The sequence below is a fragment of the Brachyhypopomus gauderio genome, chromosome 1, assembly GCF_052324685.1.
Source record: "Brachyhypopomus gauderio isolate BG-103 chromosome 1, BGAUD_0.2, whole genome shotgun sequence".
NCBI lineage: Eukaryota > Metazoa > Chordata > Actinopteri > Gymnotiformes > Hypopomidae > Brachyhypopomus > Brachyhypopomus gauderio.
This window is the reverse complement of record NC_135211.1, coordinates 36693673-36719225: the sequence shown is the minus strand read 5'-3', so window position 1 is coordinate 36719225 and position 25553 is coordinate 36693673.

Sequence of the window (25553 nt, the reverse complement as noted above, 5' to 3'; positions counted from 1 at the left end):
CACTTTACACACCCCCTGTCTGTCCTTACACACCCCCTGTCTGTCCTTACACACCCCCTGTCTCACTTTACACACCCCCTGTCTTTCCTTACACACCCCCTGTCTTTCCTTACACACCCCCTGTCTCACCTTACACACCCCCTGTCTCACCTTACACTCCCCCTGTCTCACCTTACACACCCCCTGTCTCACTTTACACACCCCTGTCTCACCTTACCCACCCCCTGTCTGTCCTTACACACCCCCTGTCTCACCTTACACACCCCCTGTCTCACTTTACACACCCCCTGTCTGTCCTTACACACCCCCTGTCTCACTTTACACACCCCCTGTCTCACTTTACACACCCCCTGTCTGTCCTTACACACCCCCTGTCTGTCCTTACACACCCCCTGTCTCACTTTACACACCCCCTGTCTGTCCTTACACACCCCCTATCTGTCCTTACACACCCCCTGTCTCACCTTACACTCCCCCTGTCTCACCTTACACACCCCCTGTCTCACCTTACACTCCCCCTGTCTCACCTTACACACCCCCTGTCTGTCCTCTTCTTCTTCCCCTCTGTTTTTGTCTCATTCGAGTCATGTCTTTGTCTCCCTCCCTGTCCTGAATCTCCGTGTTGGATCTGAGCTTCTGTTTGGGTGCTGTGTCCCCATGTCTCCGTCCTGACTGAGAGGAGTACCAGTCCCACTACTGATCTTCATCTAGTGATCTTCATCTTCTGATCTTCATCTAGTGATCTTCATCTTCTGATCTTCATCTAGTGATCTTCACCTTTTAATGTTCACAAACTGATGTATTACAGAGGGCTGACCTGAGCGTGTTGGTAAACATGACAGGGGAACACACACACACACACACACACACACACACACACACACACACACACATACTGCACACCTGTTAAACAAAACACTGGGCTTCAAGCCAAGAAAACATTTTGAGTGTGTGTGTGTAAGCGTGCGTGTGTGTGTATGTGTGTGAGAGAGTGTGTTTGTCTGTGTGTGTGTGTGTGTGTGTGTGTGTGTAATCGTGTGTTTGCGTGCTTGTGAATAACTGTAATAGTTAGGAGATTAGTCATATTATTCATATTTAACCCCCTTGATCCTGTTGCCATGCTGTGTGTGTGTGTGTGTGTGTGTGTGTGTGTGTGTGTGTGTGTGTGTGTGTGTGTGTGTGTGTGTGTGTGTGTGTGTGTGTGTGTGCGCGTGTGTGTGCGCGTGTATTTGAGTGTGTGTGTGTGTGTGTGTAGGACAATAATCCTGTATCACATGAGAGCTGAGTGACAGGCATGAAGCTGCTCCATGAGAATCCTGTCTGATCTCCCTTATGTTCCCTGCACACACAAACACACACACACACACCCTCTCTCACACACACACACGCACACACACACACACACACACACCCTCTCACACACACACACACACCCTCTCTCACACACACACACACACACACACACACACACCCTCTCACACACACACACACATCCTCTCACACACACACACACACACACCCTCTCTCTCACACACTCTCTCTCTCTCACACACACACACACACACACACACACACACGTCATGTCACGTGGGGGCGTGTCTACGTACAGCTGGATGGTCGTACAGCTGGATGGTCATTACCAGTGTGTTACATTGTGTTCATGCCATGCTGCTTACAGACCAGTAAACCCTGTGACACAGTAACGCTGGAAGCTGCATCTCTGTCATGATGTCAGACATGAATGATGTTATGGTGATTACGTTAAACAGCCTTAGCCTAGTGTTAAAATAGTGATGACCATTTAATATTGTTATATTTGTCATTTATTGTCAATTATCTGTTTTCTCTTTGTTGTTCTTTTCTATCTTATCACGAGTAATTGATCCACACTCATGTTTGGATGAAGACTGGAAAAAGAATAACTATGTTGTTGATCATGTATGTTGATCATGTTTTGATCATGTATGTTGATCATGTATGTTGATCATGTGTTGATCATGTGTTGATCATGTATGTTGATCACATATGTTGATCATGTGTTGATCATGTATGTTGATTGTGTGTGTTGATCATATGTTTATTGTGTTTGTTGATCATGTGTTGATCATGTATGTTGATCATGTATGTTGATTGTATGTGTTGATCATATAATGTTTATTGTGTTTGTTAATCATGTGTTGATCATGTATGTTGATCATGTATGTTGATTGTGTGTGCTGATCATGTTTATTGTGTTTGTTGATCATGTGTTGATCATGTATGTTGAGGGAGTTTTTCCTTGCCACTGTCGCCTTTGGCTTGCTCACTGGGGGCTAGGACTCGGCACTTGTAAAGCTGCTTTGTGACAACAACTGTTGTAAAAAGCGCTATATAAATAAAATTTGATTGATTGATTGATTGATTGATGTATGATGATCATGTGTTGATCATGTATGTTGATCATGTATGTTGATTGTGTGTGCTGATGTTTATTGTGTTTGTTGATCATGTGTTGATCATGTATGTTGATCATGTATGTTGATCATGTATGTTGATGATCATATAATGTTTATTATGTTTGTTGATCATGTGTTGGGAGTTATGGGTTATGGGAGTGAGAGCTATAAGAGTGAGAGTTATGAGAGTGAGAGCTATGAGAGTGAAAGTTATGAGAGTGAGAGCTGTGAGAGAGGGTTATGAGAGTGAGGGTTATGGGAGTGAGCTATGAGTGAGAGCTATGAGAGAAGGTTATGGGAGTGAGAGCTATAAGAGTGAGGGTTATGAGAGTGAGGGTTATGGGAGTGAGAGATATGAGAGTGAAAGTTATGAGAGTGAGAGCTGTGAGAGTGAAAGTTATGAGAGTGAGAGCTGTGAGAGAGGGTTATGAGAGTGAGGGTTATGGGAGTGAGCTATGAGTGAGAGCTATGAGAGAGGGTTATGGGAGTGAGAGCTATAAGAGTGAGAGTTATGAGAGTGAGAGCTATGAGAGTGAAAGTTATGAGAGTGAGAGCTGTGAGAGAGGGTTATGAGAGTGAGGGTTATGGGAGTGAGCTATGAGTGAGAGCTATGAGAGAGGGTTATGGGAGTGAGAGCTATAAGAGTGAGAGTTATGAGAGTGAGAGCTATGAGAGTGAAAGTTATGAGAGTGAGAGCTGTGAGAGAGGGTTATGAGAGTGAGGGTTATGGGAGTGAGCTATGAGTGAGAGCTATGAGAGAGGGTTATGGGAGTGAGAGCTATAAGAGTGAGAGTTATGAGAGTGAGAGCTATGAGAGTGAAAGTTATGAGAGTGAGAGCTGTGAGAGAGGGTTATGAGAGTGAGGGTTATGGGAGTGAGAGATATGAGAGTGAAAGTTATGAGAGTGAGAGCTGTGAGAGAGGGTTATGAGAGTGAGGGTTATGGGAGTGAGAGCTATGAGAGTGAAAGTTATGAGAGTGAGAGCTGTGAGAGTGAAAGTTATGAGAGTGAGAGCTGTGAGAGAGGGTTATGAGAGTGAGGGTTATGGGAGTGAGCTATGAGTGAGAGCTATGAGAGGTATGTTGCATGCACACACTCACACACTCGCGCACACAAATCTTCTCTTTCAGAGCAGTAGCAGCGATGAACAACAATACTATCAAATATGTTTCATTCACATCTCATCACACTGTTAATACACTCACACACACACACACACACACACACACACACACACACACACACACACACACACACACACACACACACACACACACACACACACCTGTCTTTCACATGTCCTCTTGGCTGACACTGCTTGCATACTTATCCACCAGAGTGCCGTTATCTTTCCAACTCTTTGAAGTTTTCAAAGCATGTTTGTCAAGGTCAGCAAGGAGATGTGTATGTGAGTGCAGGCGTGTGCGTGTGTGTGTGTGTGTGTGTGTGTGTGTGTGTGTGTGTAACCAGGCTGTTGCACATATTTTGCATCAGATGGAAGGAAGCAGAGAGGGTTAACACACACTCTGATGTCACTTCAGGCTTTGTTTTGGCACTCTCTTTCTCTCTCTCTCACCCTCTCTCTCTCACCCTCTTTCTCTCTCCCTCTCTATCTCTCTTTCACCCTCTCCATCTCTCTCTCTCACCCTCTCTCTCATTCCCTTTCTCTTTCTCATTTCCCATCTCTCTGTCTCTCTATCTCACTTCTCTCTCACACACACTCTCTCTCTCACCCTCTCTATCTCTCTCTCACCCTCTATATCTCTCTTTCTCTCCCTCTCTCTCTTACTCCCTCTTTCTCATTCCCTTTCTCTTTCTCACTTCCCATCTCTCTCTGTCTCACTATCTCACTTCTCTCTCACTCTCTCTCTCACTCTCACTCATTCATTCATTCATTCATCAGTAAGTGGTAATAGCTCTGAAGCCTGTAATGTTATAAGCACTATGAACTGCCTGTTTCTTAATCAGTCAACAGCTATGGTCGATTTTGTCCCGTTTGTCCCATGGTCAGATGAAATCAGGTGGAGTTGGAGGGGTCAGGTGGAGTCAGGTGGAGTTGGAGGGGTCAGGTGGAGTCAGGTGGAATTGGAGGGGTCAGGTGGAGTTGGAGGGGTCAGGTGGAGTCAGGTGGAGTTGGAGGGGTCAGGGGAATGAGTGGAGCATAAGGTTGTGTGACAGGGATGGAACATGAAGTAGGAGGATGTGGGTCGAGGGACATAGGTGGAGGTGTGTGTGAAGGGGTATAGGTGGAGGTGTGTGTGAAGGGGTATAGGTGGAGGTGTGTGTGAAGGGGTATAGGTGGAGGTATATGTGAAGATAGCAGGAGGTGTGTGTGTGAAGGGGTATAGGTCATGGGTTAAAGCAAGAAATTTTCATTTGACTGAAAAATTTTTCCTGGCAAAAGACAATGCCAGCAATTACTGAAAATGTAGTGTAGTTGGGACACGGCCTCTTTTGCCTAATTCTACACAATAAACACATTTATAAAGTATATTTATCTAAACAGCCTGTGTAAGGAGAGAAGAGAGAATGAACACCTGAGCAATAAATGTACATAAATGTTTATATAATGGAGTTATCTGGGGGTCCTCTTCCAGAAAATTATTTAAAGATCAAGTCAAATTTAGTGAATCCTGGTGAGAGGTATGAAGCTCTCTTGTTTTTATCAGATTCACCATCGCAAAAACATAAGCCGTAAGATTACATGCTTTAAGTAGGTATGTTACAAAAAATTAACACCACTGGATAGAGCTTTTAAATACAAACAGAACAACACCATCCATGTTAAGCCTGGTTTAAGCCTTTATACTTGACGCAGCACGAGTGGCGCGAGCAGCGCGAGGGTCCGCACGCCGAAAATGACGTAATCGCGGTGGCTCCACCCGTGCGCGAGAGCCTCGCAGTCGTGCACCTCTCGAATTTTGTAACTTCGCGCGCACAGCGCTTCAGCGCAGTGAACCAAGTCATGTTTGCCGGGTTCATACACCTTTATAAGGTGGAATTAAAGCACTTGTACGTCACTTTCAAGGTCCATTTCAACGCGTTCTCAACGTTAAATTTAAGTTAAATATTTATACATATACTCGAAATGACTCGAAATAATTGGCTTTTTTATCACATTATTTAATGGTGGTTTATTTTCAAAACGCCCAATCTTAACGACTTCACGTTCTCTCATGTTTCGTCCTGGAATTACAAGAGGCTCGTATTTGTTAACGTAATAACTGTTCAGTCAGACAGATATTTGTTGTGAAACGAAGTAGTTACATTTTCAAGCATTTTAAAGTACTTTAGCCTAAATTCCAGCACTAATGCAACATTACAATTGGTCAGGTAAATGTTCATTCCCCTGTTTTGAGGGGTGTTTCTTTATACTACCACATATTGCTTCGGACTACACTGCAAAAAGAATGTGACGCAGCAAGTAGCCTCCGCCGTTCGCGCAGGTGTACAGAGTCGCGCGCTACGATCACGCCAGGCAGGAGGGGGGTAAAAACTTTTCTAAGTAACATCCGCAAATCTGAAGGCGGAATGAACTGCAAGTCAATCAAATGACACCGCCGTCATCCATCCAGCGCTGATGAGCGCCAGTGAGAATCATATTTCGGCCACAAAACAGATAGCACGCGCGTGTGTTGTTTATTATGATTTGACGGATTTTTCCCCAAAAAAATCAAATGACGGAAATCCGTCGTAGTGACGGAGAACTTTAACCCATGGTATAGGTGGAGGTGTGTGTGAAGGGGTATAGGTGGAGGTATATGTGAAGGGGTATAGGTGGAGGTGTATGTGTGAAGGGGTATAGGTGGAGGTGCGGAGAAGATAGCAGGAGGTGTGTGGGTGGAGGAGTATAGGTGAAGGTGTGTGTGAAGGAGTATAGGTGGAGGTGTGTGTGAAGGGGTATAGGTGGAGGTGAGTGTGTGAAGGGGTATAGGTGGAGGTGTGTGTGTGAAGGGGTATAGGTGGAGGTGTGTGTGAAGGGGTATAGGTGGAGGTGTGTGTGTGAAGGGGTATAGGTGGAGGTGTGTGTGTGTGTGTGAAGGGGTATAGGTGGAGGTGTGTGTGAAGGGGTATAGGTGGAGGTGTGTGTGAAGGGGTATAGGTGGAGGTGTGTGGGTGGAGGAGTATAGGTGGAGGGGTGTGTGAAGGGGTATAGGTGGAGGTGTGTGTGAAGGGGTATAGGTGGAGGTGTGTGGGTGGAGGAGTATAGGTGGAGGTGTGTGTGAAGGGGTATAGGTGGAGGTGTGTGTGTGAAGAGGTATAGGTGGAGGTGTGTGTGTGAAGGGGTATAGGTGGAGGTGTGTGGGTGGAGGAGTATAGGTGGAGGTGTGTGTGAAGGGGTATAGGTGGAGGGGTGTGTGAAGGGGTATAGGTGGAGGTGTGTGTGTGAAGGGGTATAGGTGAAGGTGTGTGTGTGAAGGGGTATAGGTGGAGGGGTGTGTGAAGGGGTATAGGTGGAGGGGTGTGTGAAGGGGTATAGGTGGAGGTGTGTGTGTGAAGGGGTATAGGTGAAGGTGTGTGTGTGAAGGGGTATAGGTGGAGGTGTGTGTGAAGGGGTATAGGTGGAGGGGTGTGTGAAGGGGTATAGGTGGAGGTGTGTGTGTGAAGGGGTATAGGTGGAGGTGTGTGTGAAGGGGTATAGGTGGAGGTGTGTGGGTGGAGGAGTATAGGTGGAGGTGTGTGTGAAGGGGTATAGGTGGAGGTGTGTGTAAAGGGGTATAGGTGGAGGTGTGTGTGTGAAGGGGTATAGGTGGAGGTGTGTGTGAAGGGGTATAGGTGGAGGTGTGTGTGAAGGGGTATAGGTGGAGGTGTGTGTAAAGGGGTATAGGTGGAGGTGTGTGGGTGGAGGAGTATAGGTGTATAAAAACACACACACAAAACACACATACAAAACACACACACAACACACGCACAAAACACACACAACACACACACGTGCACACATACATACAACACACACACACAAAAACACACAAACAAAACACACACACACGTGTGCACACACACACACACAAACACGTGCACAAAACACACACATGCGTGCACACACACACACACACATATATACATCTGAAGTCATTCACAATGATATTACTCAAAATTCAGCCCACACAAAAACACACACACACACACACACACACACACACACACACACACACACACACACACAGAGCATTAAAATCGGTATGCCAGTAATACATTCCTTGACTCCTTGCTCTCTTGATTTTGAGCCAATAACTCACCATTGCACATATCAGCTTTTAACCTCATTAAACAAAATAAAAACTGAGAAACATTTACATATACATTTACATTTACGGCATTTAGCAGACACTCAAGAGTGACTTACAAAGTGCAATCAGAAACAGAATCAGAGAGTGAGAATACAGTCTTACAGGAATCATCTCTCAGTGCCACATTCGGTCCTAAAGTGCTGGATCTTCTGCTGGTCTCCTGAGTGATCCTGGTCTCCTAGGAGGTCCTGGTCTCCTGGATAGTCCTGGTCTCCTGGGTGGTCTTGGTCTCCTAGGTTGTCCTGGTCTCTTGAGTGGTCCTGGTCTCCTGGGTGGTCCTGGTCTCCTGGGTGGTCCTGGTCTCCTGAGTGGTCCTGGTCTCCTGGGTGGTCCTGGTCTCCTGAGTGGTCCTGGTCTCCTAGGTGGTCCTGGTCTCCTGAGTGGTCTTGGTCTCCTAGGAGGTCCTGGTCTCCTGGATAGTCCTGGTCTCCTAGGAGGTCCTGGTCTCCTGGATAGTCCTGGTCTCCTGGGTGGTCCTGGTCTCCTGGGTGGTCCTGGTCTCCTGGGTGGTCCTGGTCTCCTAGGAGGTCCTGTTCTCCTGGATAGTCCTGGTCTCCTGGACAGTCCTGGTCTCCTGGGTGGTCCTGGTCTTCTGGGTTGTCCTGGTCTCCTAGGAGGTCCTGGTCTCCTGGGTGGTCCTGGTCTCCTGGATAGTCCTGGTCTCCTGGGTGGTCCTGGTCTCCTAGGAGGTCCTGGTCTCCTGGATGACCCTGCTGTGTCTTCCCTGATGATGTTACAGGGATCGGCAACGCCACTATTCAGCTCTACTGTTCTAATTCAGTTCTACTGTTCTAATTCAGTTCTACTGTTCTCATTCAGTTCTAAGAAATTATAGTAGTTAAAACTCTTCACTAGTATTAAACATGTCTCCTAGGTCTTGGATAAACACTATACCACACCACTATGTTTATTAAATGCATGCACACATGCCTCTGGACCAATTGCTGATATATTTAATCATGTGTTTATTAAATTTATCCGAGGTGAGCTCGATTCCTTAGCCCCGTCCACTCGTGTATTTACACAGGGATGTTATGGCACTGTTGAACTGGACACTGTGGAAAATGAGCAGATTAAATTACACGATGAATCAGTTCTCACTGATTCTGTTCTCATCAACAGTTATCATCACCGTTTCATGCATACAGACGTGATTGAACAGTACTTTGTTGTCTTGGTATTTTATTTCCTGGTTTTTAAAGGAGAATGTGATGAAGCTGTAGTGCTATATCAATGTTGGGCATTTGAACAGTAGAATAGATGTATATGTTAATAGATGTATAATAGATGTATATGTTAATAGATGTAGAATAGATGTATATGTTAATAGATGTAGAATAGATGTATATGTTAATAGATGTATATGTTAATAGATGTATAATAGATGTATATGTTAATAGATGTATAATAGATGTATATGTTAATAGATATATATGTTAATAGATGTATAATAGATGTATATGTTAATAGATGTAGAATAGATGTATAAGTTAATAGATGTATAATAGATGTATATGTTAATAGATGTATATGTTAATAGATGTATAATAGATGTATATGTTAATAGATGTATAATAGATGTATATGTTAATAGATATATATGTTAATAGATGTATAATAGATGTATATGTTAATAGATGTAGAATATATGTATATGTTAATAGATGTATAATAGATGTATATGTTAATAGATGTATAATAGATGTATAAGTTAATAGATGTATAATAGATGTATATTTTAATAGATGTATAATAGATGTATATGTTAATAGATGTATAATAGATGTATATGTTATATGTATATATAGACGTGCATGTGTGTCTGTGTGTATTGTGTGAATGTGTTTGTGTGTGAATTCCTGTCGTGTGTGTGTGTGTGTGTCTGTCTTCCTCTACAGTTCTAAATGCCACAGTCTTGTGGTGCTGGTCTGGGATTTGATGCTTTGATGATTCACACAGCATTTCTGCACAAACATGAGAATCGAGGATCACCAGGGGTCATGGTCTCACACACACACACACACACACACACACACACACACACACACACACACACACACAAACACACACACACACACACACACACACACACACACACACACACACACTCACAGTCTCTTATAGATACATGCACAGATTCAGGTATTCACAGTACACAATATACACACATAGACTCATACTCAGCATATGCATTGTAGAGCACAGTCTGGAAATATACTCACAGAGAAAGAGGGGAGAAAAGAGAGATGAAAGAGAGAGAGAGAGGGGGGAGAGAGAGGGAGAGAGAGAGAGGGGGAGAGAGAGGGGGAGACAGAGAGAGGGAAAGAGAGAGAGAGAGAGAGAGAGAGAGAGACTAAATGTGATGTGGAGTGAAAAAGAGATGGACACAAACACTGAGTAGAGCGCTGAGTAGATTTATTAACAGCAAACGGTCCAAGGTCATACCAGGAAGGCAATCAGAAAATGAAACAAACCAAGACTTGAGTAATGATCTTTAGACATTTTAAAGAAATAACTAAACCAAATGAACTTAAATGAATACAAGATATAAAATAAAATCTTACATGAAACACGTAACGAGGAACACGGGAACAAACCTAAACATTCAGACATATGAAGCAAACTGTAACGTAGCTTGCGCTACGGAGCGAGGAGACGGACACAAACGCTGAGGAGAGCGAGATTTAATAAAGGGAAAAGCAGAGTCGACATAGCAGGCAGGGGTCATAACGTTAGGGCAGTCCGAACAGGAACGAGAAACAGGCATGAAACGAGAACAGGGAAGACTCATGGACCGGGCAGGAACAAACAGATGACGGGAAACACAGAGCTAGAAAACAACGAACGAGAAAGGCACAGACCAACTAATTATACAAGGCACAAAGCACAAAACCAAGGATGACTAGACTGGGGAATACCGGGACTTATGTACAAGAACTGAAACAAGGAACAGGTGATAACAATGACACTGGGGCGTGGTAACAAACGAGGAATCACAGAGACAACGAACAGGGCGGGATAAACAGGCAGGGAACACAGACATGAGGGAACCCGGAGTGACAACCAAGGGAGGGGGCGAGGCCATATGTGACATTACCCCACCTCAAGGCGTGCCACTCTGGGGCACGCAAGGGCAGACAGGACAGGGAAATGGACCAGGACAGGACAAAGCAGGACAAGGAGACAGAGGGAGGACCGAGACAGGGGAACTAGAGACCGGCCAGGAGCTGGTCTGGGGCATGGCGGTACACGGAGCACAGGGAGAGCGGACAGGGCAAGGAGCAGGAGCAGGGCTGGACAGGACAGGACCGGGGACAGACACAGGAGCGGGGCCAGGGGACAGGGCAGAGGCATACACGGAGGCAAACACGGTTTGGACGACTGAGACTGGGACAGGAACAAGGTGAGTGATGAGGTGGGGAACAGAGGTGGGGACTGGGACAGAGAGGACACTACCGGAAACAGACACTGGAACAGGAACATTGATACAAACAGACACAACCACAGGGACAGGGACCAACACAAAGCCAGGGACGGAACACGGGAGCAAGGGGGACACTGGCATAGAGGCAGGAACACAGGGCGGGACAGACAACACATTGAGTCCAAGCCCACACGTGGGCAGCACAGTCTCTGGGGGCGACAGGCGGGGTCCGCTGGTGGGCAGCAGGAACAGGCGCGGCCGGCAGGCGGGCAGCGGGAACAGGCGTGGCCAGGCGGCGGGCAGCGGGAACAGGAGCGGCCGGCAGGCGGGCAGCGGGAACAGGCGCGGGCGGGCAGCGGGAACAGGCGCGGCCGGGCGGCGGGCAGCGGGAACAGCGTGGACGACCTCTCCTGGGTCGCGGGGATGGCAGCCGGCGTGGACGACCTCCCCCGGGTCGCGGGGACGGCAGCCGGCGTGGACGACCCTCTCCGGGTCGCGGGAACTGGAGCAGGTGTGGACTGTCGACGGGCAGCGGGAACTGGAACCGGCGTGGACGACCCTCTCCGGGTCGCGGGAACGGGAACTGGCGTGGACTTCCTCTGGGTCGCGGGGACCGGCCGCTGACGTGGCGAGACGTCCTCGGGGGGCGTGTCCGCCGCACTGACGTCATCGGGGGGCGTGACCGCCGCACTGACGTCAGCGGGGGGCGTGACCGCCATACTCACGTCATCGGGGGGCGTGACCGCTATACCGACGTCATCGGGGGGGCGTGACCGCCATACTGACGTCATCCCGGGTTTCAGCCAGCCACTCCTTGGTTGAGTGGCCAGTACGTCCCCCCAAAAAATTCTTGGGGAGCCTTCTGGGAGGGGCTTCCAGGATCGGCGGAGGGAGGTCCTCTTCCACGGGGTCCTGGGCGAGCCTGGCAGAACACACAGACACACAAGCTCCTCGGTTGCTCTCTCTGCTGCGGCTCCGCCTCCCTTGAGGCGTCGGGAGCCTGCGGTGGTCAGAGAGAGCCAACCGAGGGTTAAGCAAACGCTCGTCTGTGCACTCAAACCGTCTGCCCGCTGCTTGCACTGCGGGTAGTTTTTCCCCGTAGTGTTCGCAACACCGGGCAGACACACGGCGCTCAAATTGAGTCTTGTCGCGAAAGCCAGTTGAAAGAGACTGCGCTTTCTTCGGTCTGCGACGAGACCTCCTTGTTCCCACAGCGCCAGGGGTATTCCTGTCTCCAGCTCGTTCGCGCTGTAACACACGAGAGTTAAACTGCATGGAAGCAGCCAACAACTCGTTACAGCGACCAAACTCAACGGAGACTCGCTCCCTCGCTGTGTCCTGGTAAGATCCGTGGTTATGTAACGTAGCTCGCGCTACAGAGCGAGGAGACGGACACAAACGCTGAGGAGAGCGAGATTTAATAAAGGGAATACTTTGTTGATGTTGGGAACACCAACAAAGACCAGTGAGGAGAGAGACCAACACGGGGTATAAATACTTACAAACCGAACACCAACAAAGACCAGTGAGGAGAAACACCAACACAGGGTATAAATACTTACAAACCGAACACCAACAAAGACCAGTGAGGAGAGAGACCAACACGGGGTATAAATACTTACAAACCGAACACCAACAAAGACCAGTGAGGAGAAACACCAACACGGGGTATAAATACTTACAAACCGAACACCAACAAAGACCAGTGAGGAGAAACACCAACACGGGGTATAAATACTTACAAACCGAACACCAACAAAGACCAGTGAGGAGAGACACCAACACGGGGTATAAATACTTACAAACCGAACACCAACAAAGACCAGTGAGGAGAAACACCAACACGGGGTATAAATACTTACAAACCGAACACCAACAAAGACCAGTGAGGAGAGACACCAACACGGGGTATAAATACTTACAAACCGAACACCAACATAGACCAGTGAGGAGAGAGACCAACACGGGGTATAAATAAAAGATACACTAATGAGGACCAGGGTTACAAACCCAAGGAGGGACTCAGACTGACAACAAGCACATGGCAAAACAAACAAAGGTGTAACTGACAGGTGGAGGCGGGGCAGACATGAGAGAAATGCACGTGTAGGGTGTTTTCAAAGACAAATAAAAGCAAATAGACTTACTGGAATATTAAATCATTTAATTGATTTTTTTAAATCAATGGCCCAGAGTGTTTAACTGCCCCCACCCCGGCCCATCTGCCCTTCCCTCCTGCCCATCTAACCATCTGTTTTTTTTGTATTTACTTTTTATTTTCTAACAGTAACTCAACAGGCTGTACTGAGGATGTTCTAAATTACATTATCACTTGCTTATTACACACACACACACACACACACACACACACATGCTCCGTTGAGTTCAGACTGGTCAGTACTGCTTATTGTTGGCTACTGAAATACTGAAGTAATATTTCATGTTAAAGGGTTTTCAAGGAGAGAACATGTTTGATGTTATTGGAAGAAATCTTGTTTTAAATGGAGCTGAATTCACAGATGCTTTTTGGAATAGCTTCTGGTTGCTATGGCAGCAGTTCCTTATGCCATTCTCCTGGGCAATTTGCTAAGTAACTGGAATGGAAGTGATCAAACCTCTGACTGCAACACGGCTGTGCTGAGCTGTAGCGTTTGATCAGTTAGTCTAGATGTGATGCAGATGTCATTGGTTTGCAAATATGAAACATAAAAGCCTACGTGGGTGATTTACGTTTTCTCAAATGCGAAATTAACATCAGCGGGTGTGTTTTCATCTGGCACAGTACCGGGCTCTTACAAACCAAGGTCTCAAGATAAAAACCCTTTCCAGCTGTGGTGGTGTGCAGCATTTCAACAGGGCCAAACACTCTACAGGGCCAAACACTGTACAGGGCTAAACATTACACGGCCAAACACTCCTACAGGGTCAGACACTTCTACAGGGCCAAACACTTCTACTGGGTCAGACACCTCTGCAGGTTCAAACACTTGTAAAGGCCAAATACCTCTACAGGACTAAACACTTCTACAGGGTCAAGTACTTTTACAGGGTCAAATACTTCTACAGGACCAAACACTTCTACACCGCTATGTACCTACTCGCAGTCTTTGGTCATCTGACTCTGGTCTCCTAGTTGTTCAAAGATTTAAGCTGAGCACTATGGGTGGTTGATCTTTTACTGTGGGGTAGTGTTGTGTCGTTCGCGAACGATTTGTTCAAATGAACGAATCATTTGAGTGAACGAACTGAATCTAATCACTTCCTCAGCTGATTCGTTCCTTTCTCAATTCAGCAGTTGAGCTCAGCAGCGACCGTGCAGGACGGCAGGGGAACTGCAGTGTGGTCTGTGAATCACCGAATCACCCGCAAATCTGGAGGCGGAGACATTCATTGCCAGGGAACTGTGCTTGCTCAGTGATTTGTTCACTGTACTGAGGGCTGTCGTTTACTTTCTGATTTGTTCACTGAACTGAGGGCTCTCATTCACTCTCTGATTCGTTCATGAACTGAGGGCTCTCGTTCACTCTCTGATTCATTCATGAACTGAGGGCTCTCATTCACTCTGATTCGTTCACTGAACTGAGGGCTCTCGTTCACTCTCTGATTCATTCATGAACTGAAAATAAATATACTGTTTCTACTTCGTGGATTTTTGGTTATTGCGGGTAGTTCTGGAATCTCCAGAATGCGATAAAGGAGGGATTACTGTATTTGTAATGTAATTTATTTCCTATAATAAACCCAACATTTAGTTGCAATTTTTTTGTTTTTTACAACACTCTCGTCTCTGCGTCCATGAGGCCGTGAACTAAACTGAAACATGAATTGTTCAGCCGTGTATCAGTTAATGCTGGATTATACTTTTGCAAGTGACCGTAGCGCACACCTTGTGCGAACCTGTGCGAACGGCGGAGGCGTTTATACTTGGCGCATCACATTCTCCGAAACGATATGTGGTAGTATAAAGAACCACCCCTAAAAAACAGGGGAATGAACATTTACCTGACGAATTTTAATATTGCATTGTGTTCCAGGTTTGAAAGTACCGGAATTTAGGCTAAAGTACTTGAAAATGCTTGAAATTGTAACTATTTTATTTAACAACAAATAGATATCTGACTGAACAGTTCTCTTGTAATACATTAACAAATACAAGACTCTTGTAATTCCAGGACGAAACATGAGAGAACGTGAAGACGTTAAGATTGGGCGTTTTGAATATAAACAACCATTAAATAATGTGATGAAAAAAGCGAATTATTTAGAATCATTTCGAGTATATGTATAAATATACTTAATTAAGTTTAACGTGCTGGGAAATATAGAAATGGACCTTTAAAGTGACGTACAAGTGCTTGTACAACACTTTGTATAGAAACACCTTGTATAGGTGTATGAACCTGGCAAACATGACTTTGTTCATTGCGCTGAAACGCGGCGCGCGCGAAGTTTACAAAGTTCGAGAGGTGCACGACTTCGCAAAGCGACAGCGCGTGAGGCCTTCGCGCACGGGCGGAGCCACCACGATTACGTCATTAGGTGGTCGAAGTCCTGCCAAGCACTGAACGATTCGGTAAACGAATCTTTTGAACAAATCTTTTTAGTGAACTGATCCTAATGATTCAGTTAATCTAAAAAACTGTTTTGCCCATCACTACTGTGGGGGCCCCAACCCTCTAGAACTCTCTTCCCCTCTCTCCCCTCCCCTCTCTCTCTTCCCCTCTCCCTCCATCTCTTACAATCTCTCTACACATTCAAGGCTCAATTAAAAACATTTTCTTACAACTTCTTCAACTTAGGTCTGTTCTATGGGATTTCTGTTTTTTCGGTTTTGTTGTTATTTTTGTCTGTGTTGTTCTTGTCTTTGTTTTTTTGTATTTCTCTGTAAAGCATCCTTGGGAACTTTGAAAGGCACTATATAAGTGGAAATTATTATTATTATTATTATTATTATAGGTTCAAATATTTCTATCGGGCCAAACACTTCTACATGGTCAAACACTTATACAGGGCCAAACATTTCTAAAGGCCAAACACCTCTAAAGGGTCAAACACTTCTGCAGGTTCAAACACTTCTAAAGGCCAAACACTTCTACAATGACAAACACTTCTAAAGGGTCAAACACTTCCACAGGGTCAAACACTTCTTCCTGGACCAACACTTCTACAGGGTCAAACACTTCTATAGGGTCAAACACTCCTACAGGGTCAAACACTTCTGCATGGTTAAACACTCCTACAGGGTCAAACACTTCTGCATGGTTAAACACTTCTACAGAGACAAACACTGCTACAGGATCAAACACTTCTAAAGGGTCAAACACTTCTACAGGTCCAAACACTTCTACAGGGTCAAACACTCCTACAGGGTCAAACACTTCTGCATGGTTAAACACTTCTACAGAGACAAACACTGCTACAGGGTCAAACACTTCTACAATGACAAACACTTCTAAAGGGTCAAACACTTCTACAGGTCCAAACACTTCTATAGGGTCAAACACTCCTACAGGGTCAAACACTTCTGCATAGTTAAACACTCCTACAGAGACAAACACTCCTACAGGGTCGAACACTTCCACAGGGTCAAACACTTCTACAGGGTCAAAGACTTCTGCATGGTTAAACACTTCTACAGAGACAAACACTTCTACAGAGACAAACACTTCTACAGGGTCAAACACTCCTACAGGGTCAAACACTTCTGCATGGTTAAACACTTCTACAGAGACAAACACTTCTACAGGGTCAAACACTCCTACAGGGTCAAACACTTCTAAAGGTCAAACACTCTTACAGGTTCAAACACTTCTATAGGGCTAAACACTACTACAGGGTCAAACACTTCTACATTGTCCAACTCTTCTACAGGGTCAAATACAGGGCACTCACTTCTCAGCCTCACAGTGGTGAGTTCAGAAAGAAGGACCTCCGTCTGACCTCACCCTGACCTCCGTCTGACCTCAGTCTAACCTCCGTCTGACCTCCATCTGACCTCAGTCTGACCTCACCCTGACATCACTCTGACCTCAATCCAACATCACTCTGATGTGAACTGTAGCAGCTTCCTTCCATGTGTTACAATTAGTGCTGTCAATTCCAGGTGCCGCAATTAAAAGTCCTCACCAGGATTTTGCTCAGGCTTCCTGGATTGTGTTGATTCCACTAATTTTACCTGGATTGCTAATTAGAAAATCTAGCAAGCTTGAGCAAAATCCTGGTGAGGACTTTTAATCGCGGCACCTGGAATTGACAGCACTAGTAACGATCTATCTCAGGAACCAAGGAACTTGATGACCATACTCACTGCGGTGAATTCCACAGATGCCCCAGAACAGCAGACATTATAACATTCCCAAAGCACTCCACATCCCCCACCTCGTCACCCAGAGAAGCACCACTCCTCACACTCCTCACACTCCTGCGCAGATCCAGCTCAGGATAGTCACACCGCATTTCTACAGAGGTTCATTAGTCATGTGATCACATCTCAGAGCTGGTCACACCTGTGCTGAGAAAAACCATGTCAATAAATCACATTACAACAGAGAGATTAGCAGCTACTGTGAACCTTCAGGACTGTGAACTCATCTGCAATGTGGGAAGACACAGTGGTAGGACCAGACAGACAAATACACACACATACACACTCACACACACACACACACACACACACACACACATACATGCAGTGACAAAAGTTTAAAAGAGAAAAACGCTTTGTGTGTGTGTGTTTGTATGTTTGTGTGTGTATGTGTGTGCTTGTGTTCATGCGTGTGAGTGTTTGTGTGTGTGTTTGCATGCCTGGTCCTACTGCAGTGTATGTGTTAGAGAGGTATAGCTGTGTACAGAATGTCAACCGAACCTAGCAGGACATCCCTAATTACTAGCTGCTTGAGTGTGTGTGTGTGTGTGTGTGTGTGGGTGTGTGTGTGTGTGCTTTGAGAGAGAAGAAGTGATGGATGAAGGTAAAAAGACTAATGATGTAACCCTCCCACACACTGCTATGATCAGTATGTTTACATGTTTGTGTTTAGGAATTAAAATGGTGTCCTGTTGGGCAGTGTCTTGAACACCACTCTGTTTAACACATCTTAAATTTACACCCATCGATCTGTGCATCTGTCCACTAATCTTTTGTCTTCTTTTCTTTCCTCAAATAAATTTTTTGAGTATTGTTTATAATAACAACAGTGGACAATGATTTTGCTTCCTGCAAAGAAATATTTGTTTCTAAGAAATTTTTGGATCCTGAATTCAAATATGTCATATGTCACCCATCTTGGCTTTTGTTCCAGGACGCTAGTATGAACCAGTCTGAAGATGTCCGTGTTGTGTTAATGTTGTTGTGTAGCGTTGTGTTAATGCTGTTGTCCAGTGTTGTGTTAATGTTGTTGTATTAATGCTGTTGTGTAGTGTTGTGTTAATGTTGTTGTGTTAATGTTGTTGTGTACTGTTGTGTTAATGTTGTTGTCCAGTGTTGTGTTAATGTTGTTGTTAATGTTGTTCTGTAGTGTTGTGTTAATGTTTTAATGTTGGTATCCTGTGTTGTGTTAATGTTGTTTTCCAGTGTTGTGTTTATTTTGCTGTGTTAATGTTGTTGTGTTAATGTTGTTCTGCAGTGTTGTGTTAAAGTTGTGTTAATGCTGTTGTGTAGTGCTGTGTAATGTTATTGTTAATGTTGTTGTGTAGTGTGTTATTGTTGTTGTGTTTATGTTGTTGTTAATGTTGTTATGTGGTGTTGTGTTAATGTTGTTGTGTTGATGTTGTTTATGTTGTGTTAATAATGTTGTGTTGATGTTGTTGGTAATGTTGTGTTAATGTTGTGTTGATGTTGTTGTTAATGTTGTGTAAATTATGTGTTAATGTTGTGTAGTGTTGTGTTAATGTTGTTAATGCTGTTGTGTAGTGTTGTGTTAATGTTGTTGTGTAGTTTTGTTTTAATGTTGTTGGGTTGATGTGGTTGTTAATGTTGTTGTGTTGATGTTGTTGTTAATTTTGCTGTGTTAATGTTGTTGTATAGTGTTGTGTTAATGTTGTGGTTAATGTTGTATAGTGTTGTGTTAATGTTATTGTTCATGTTGTTGTATAGTGTTGTGCTAATGTTGTGTAGTTTTGTTTTAATGTTGTTGGGTCGATGTGGTTGTTAATGTTGTTGTGTTGATGTTATTAATGTTGTGTTAATGCTGTGTTAATGGTGTTGGGTAGTGTTGTGTTAATTTTGTGTTAATGCTGTGTTAATGTTGTTGTGTAGTGTTGTGTTAATGTTGTTGCGTAGTGTTGTGTTAATGTTATTGTTCATGTTGTATAGTGTTGTGTTAATGTTGTGTAGTTTTGTTTTAATGTTTTTGGGTTGATGTGGTTGTTAATGTTGTTGTGTTGATGTTGGTAATTTAGTTGTGTTAATGTTGTGGTTAATGTTGTTGTGTAGTGTTGTGTTAATGTTATTGTTCATGTTGTATAGTGTTGTGTTAATGTTGTTGTGTAAATGTTATTGTTCTTGTTGTTGTATAGTGTTGTGTTAATGTTGTTGTGTAGTGTTGTGTTAATGTTATTGTTCATGTTGTTGTATAGTGTTGTGCTAATGTTGTGTAGTTTTGTTTTAATGTTGGGTTGATGTGGTTGTTAATGTTGTTGTGTTAATGCTGTGTTATTGGTGTTGGGTAGTGTTGTTAATGTTAATGTTGTGTTAATGTTGTTGTGTTAATGGTGTTGGGTAGTGTTGTGTTAATGTTGTTAATGTTGTTGTGTAGTGTTCTGTTAATATTGTTGTATAGTGTTGTGCTAATGTTGTGTAGTTTTGTTTTAATGTTGTTGGGTTGATGTGGTTGGTAATGTTGTTGTGTTAATGCTGTGTTAATGATGTTGTGTAGTGTTGTGTTAATGTTGTTGTGTAGTGTTGTGTTAATTGTTCATGTTGTATAGTGTGGTGCTAATGTTGTGTTGATGTTGTTAATGCTGTGTCAATGGTGTTGTGTAGTGTTGCGTTAATGTTGTTGTGTAGTGTTGTGTTAATGTTGTTGTGTAGTGTTGTGTTAATGTTATTGTTCATGTTGTTGTATAGTGTTGTGCTAATGTTGTTGTGTAGTTTTGTGTTAATGTTGTTGGGTTGATGTGTTAATGTTGTGTAGTGCTGTTAATGTTGTTGTGTTGTTATTGTTAATGATGTGTTGATGATGTTGTTAATGTTGTGTTAATGATGTTGTGTTGATGTTGTGTTAATGATGTGTTAATGTTGTTGTGTAGTGTAGTGTTAATGTTGTTGTGTTGTGTTCATGTAGTGTTAATGTTGTTAATGTTGTTGTGTAGTGTTGTGTTAATGTTGTTGTGTAGTTTTGTTTTAATGTTGTTGGGTTGATGAGGTTGTTAATGTTGTGCTGATGTTGTTAATTTTGTTGTGTTAATGTTGTTGTGTAGTGTTCTGTTAATGTTGTTAATGTTGTTGTGCAGTGTTGTGTTAATGTTGTGGTTAATGTTGTTCTGTAATGTTGTGTTAATGTTATTGTTCATGTTGTTGTAGTGTTGTGCTAATGTTGTTGTGTTTGATGTTGTTGTTAATGTTGTTGTGTAGTGTTCTTTTAATGTTATTGTTCATGTTGTTGTGTTAATGATGTTGTGTAGTGTTGTGTTAATGTTAATGTTGTTGGGTTAATGTGGTTGTATTAATGCTGTTGTAAAGACTCATCTGCTTAGTTTGGCCTTTGATTAATCTGTTACATATTTACTACATCTCGTATCTTTTCTCCGAGGTTCACCTGGAGAGTAACATTGCAGTCGGAGCCTACAATACCAGCATCGCTGCTCTGACATGGAATGAAAGCCTGGCGTTCATCAACAGATATTTACAGTGACAATATCATAACCCAGAACAGAATTTTTACCTTTACTTAGTCTGATTGTGTTATTTGTGTGTGACTTGTGTATTTGTCTGTATTTTGTGTAATTTGTGTGTTAACGGGCCGCCCAATGGAGGATGGGTTCCCTTTTGAGTCTTGGTTCTCCAGAGGTTTCTCTCGAGTTTTTCCTCGCCACTAGAGGGTTTTCCATCCACCCAGTTTTTGTGCATTTTGAAAATGCGCATGAAAAAAGCTGGATGGAAAAAGACCAAAATTCGAAAAATGCCCCAAATATCGCAAAAAGATTTTTACGCTAGGAGGAGGTGGAAAAGTTAGACTATCGCATCGCCAAAATTCGGAAAAACTGGATGGAAAAGGGTTTTTTGCATAAACGATGACGTATCATGCCTCAAGTCATGTGGTTCTGTACATGATCGCGATGTAAAGATGACAAATGCATACAAAAACAGTTCTGAAGAAAACAAAAATTGAATTTAACTTCTCCATGTATAGAAAAGAAAAAGAAAAAAATGTTTCAAAACCTCAACGTGTAAAAATGCGTAACTGCCAGATGGACGTAAAACCACTATTGTTTGGCGTCCTCTCACGTGATCTAAAGTTTATTCGCATAACTGTAATGAATGGAAACAAGGCTTAATTCGCATTTTTTTCTGCCGAAACTTGGAAATTGCGCATTATTTTTTCGAAAGGTTTGGATGGAAACCCGGCTACAGTCGCCTTTGGCTTGCTCATTAGGGTTCTGGACCCATAGTATTGTTAACCTTTTAAATCCTGTAAAGCACTTTGTGACAACATGTGTTGTGAAAAGCGCTATATAAATAAACTTTGATTGATTGATTGATTGATTGTCCAGTGTTGTGTTAATGTTGTTGTATTAATGTTGTCCAGTGTTGTGGTAATGTTGTTGTCCAGTGTTGTGTTAATGTTGTTGTGTTAATGTTGTCCAGTGTTGTGGTAATGTTGTTGTCCAGTGTTGTGTTAATGTTGTTGTGTAGTTTTGTTTTAATGTTGTTGGGTTGATGTGGTTGTTAATGTTGTGCTGATGTTGTTAATTTTGTTGTGTTAATGTTGTTGTGTAGTGTTCTGTTAATTTTGTTAATGTTGTTGTGTAGTGTTGTGTTAATGTTGTGGTTAATGTTGTTGTGTAGTGTTGTGTTAATGTTATTGTTCATGTTGTTGTATAGTGTTGTGCTAATGTTGTTGTGTTGATGTTGTTGTTAATGTTGTTGTGTAGTGTTCTGTTAATGCTATTGTTCATGTTAATGATGTTGTGTAGTGTTGTGTTAATGTTGTTGGGTTAATGTGGTTGTATTAATGCTGTTGTCCAGTGTTGTGTTAATGTCAGGGTTCATACACTTTTTTGACAATTAATTTCCATGACTTTTCCATGACTTTTCCATGACTTTCAGACAAATTTCAATGACTATACATTCTCTAAACATATGTGTAGACATGAAAAATAAGAAAAAATCCAGGCCAAAATTCCACAGTATATAATAAATTAATGAAAAGACACGTGGTTTAATTGAAAAAATATAAGCCGCATCTACAACGTTTTTTTATGGAAAATGTAGCCATAAGCCGTATCCGGGCTTACAGCCGGTGGGTCCCCGCTTAACGACGGGTCTGGTTAACAACGGACCGGAGTTACGACCGACTTTTCTTAATTTCGCGCGGTGCGCGGAGGTGCAGTGGCAGCAATGTTGAGTGTTGTGGAGTGGTGTGTTGTGTAGTGTTGTGGAGTGTTGTGTACGATAAGCGGAGGCAGCACAGCCTCCACTGCAGCCCATCTCGGCAACATGATCGCTCTTTCTCGCGTTGTACGCACGAGAACATCGTTAGTTTTTTTCTATACTGTTTTTACGATCAAAACGTATCTAAATCTAGTTTCGTGCTTAACGACGAAAACTGCTTTACGACGGACTTTTCAGTCTCTAACCCCATCGATAACCAATTGATTAACCACACAGTGCACATTTTGCACGCCCCGTGTCCTTGTGTTTCTCAAGCCGTAGCTTGTATTTGTCCAACTGAAGCAGCCATTGTTGAATCGGCATTTACCAGCATTACGCTGATTTACATGTCATCAAAGTACAATCTACAGCTCCGCTTGGAGTCCGACGTTAACGCAGCGAACTAACGTGTGAAGTTACGTTAGTGGTCTGCACAATGAAAAAAATGGCTATATTATATATTTTTATTTTTTCATCCGGGTATCGGAACGACATACATTTATTGTGTCAAGCAAATTTCCATGACTTTTCCAAAACATTTGAGTATTTTTATTTTTTCCAAAACTTATCCAGGCCTGGAAATTGCTATTTTCAAATTCCATAACTTTTCCAGGTTTTTCATGACCGTACGAACCCTGTAATGTTGTTGTATTAATGTTGTCCAGTGTTGTGGTAATGTTGTTGTCCAGTGTTGTGTTAATGTTGTTGTCCACTGTTGTCCAGTCATTTCCATGTAAGCCTGTCAACTCGTTTGTTGCTATGGCTTAGCTAACTGCTGGAGTTCTTGGTGGCAGCAGTGATGGCTTAGTTACCTTGAAAAAGTAATACGATTACTGATTACTACTTTTAAAAAGTAACTTAATTACGTTACATATTACTTTATTTTAAAAGTTCGATTACGAGTAGTTACATTCAGCAGCAAAATAAGTAGGCTAAAAGTAGGCTAAAATTCCAGTGCTTTTCAAACCTGAAACACAAAGCAACATTAAAGTTCGTCAGGTAAATGTTCATTCCCCTGTTTTTGAGGGGTGTTTCTTTATACTAACACATATCGTTACGGACAACACTGCACAGAATGACGTGAACGCGCTCGCGCTCTCACAGGGTCGCGCGCAGTCGAGCACTACGGTCAGACACAAAAGTATAACTGAATCAAGAAAGCAAAAATATTTATTTTACTAAGGAAAATAAAAAATAGTAACGCAGTTACTTGGATAAGTAACTTTAATCTGATTACTGGACTGGAAATAGTAACTCGTTATATTACATGTTACTGAAAATAGCGGTAAGATTAGAGCAGTGGTTCCCAAACTTTTTCTGCCGTGGCCCCCTTTAGTAGATGAGAATATTTTTGCGCCCCCCTACACCCCCCCCCCCCCCCATATTGACTAGGGATTCACGTTTTTCACTTCCGATACTGATTCAGATATCTGAGGCTTAGTATCGGCCGATACTGATCCGATACCGATCTGCTAGAGTAAAACTGTGCTGAATCGACTTAAAACATTTTTTTAAACAGACATACTGAATTACAAGTTTATTGAAAACTCTGTGTCACGTAGGGCAATGCCCCCTCTCGTAGCTGTCACTCTGGGTTCCCTCATGTCTGTGTTCCCTGCCTGTTTGTCCCGCCCTGCTCGTTGGTTTTGATGGATTCCTTGTTTGTTACCACGCCCCTGTGTCATTGTCATCACCTGTCCCTTGTTTCAGTCCCATGTATATAAGCCCCTGAGTCTCCCTTGTCCCTTGTCGAGTATTGTTGATTCTTTGTTTGATTGTGTCTGTGTCGATCGCTGTACCTGACCGTTGATTGACCGTTGTTCGTGCCTTTTTGATCCAGTGTCTGTACTCGTGCCCCCTGTCTTGGTAATGCCTGTTTTTGCGTGTTATTCGGACTGCCCTCCCGTTATCGACCCGCACTGGCTTAGTGACGACGAATATGGAATGTCCTGCAATAAATCTCGCTCCTCTCAGCGTTTGTGTCCGTCTCCTCGCTCCGTGGCGCAAGCCACGTTACACTCTGCACCAGTACAGCACACTTAAACACACATATAATTATGTAAAAACAACACAACTTGCATTTGTTCAGTCAGTGCAATTATGAATATAACATTGAATGTAAAATAAATAATACCAAAGAACCTGAAACTGACAAAAACAATAGATTCACAACTTTGGTCAAACATGAAAAAAAAAACTTTTTAAATGGTTCAAGAATTCTAAATATAATTTAAAATAAATAAGGAGATGAAATAAGAGAAACAGCAATACATATGTGGCTAGTTTGCAAGCGCAGACATCACAGAGCACAAAGCATGTAACAGCCAGAAGTATGTGTACTGTCTCTTTAAGGGAGCGAGTTGAGCGCGCGTATGGAATATTGTTTTTTTTTTTTAGCTTTCTGCCGTAGACCGCCTCAGACCACTGTTCTTTAATTTATTTCTGTAAGTAACGCATTCAATGAGCTTTGGACAACTCACCAGTTCATGTATGAACAGTCAAGTAGTGCTGGAGCCCAGGTTTATTTTGGTCAACCAGCAAATAAACGGACTAAGTGGAATAGCACCAGCGCGAGTAAGAGTCAGTGATTCACCTCTCCTCTTAATATTGACACGTGCACGTTTTACTTCAATCAATCAAATTTTATTTATATAGCACTTTTTACAACAGTTGTTGTCACAAAGCAGCTTTACAAGTGCCGAGTCCTAGCCCCCAGTGAGCAAGCCAAGGGCGACACTTCCAAGTTCCGCGCCCCCCCTGCAATAGCTCCGCGCCCCCCACTTTGGGAACCACTGGATTAGAGTAACTGG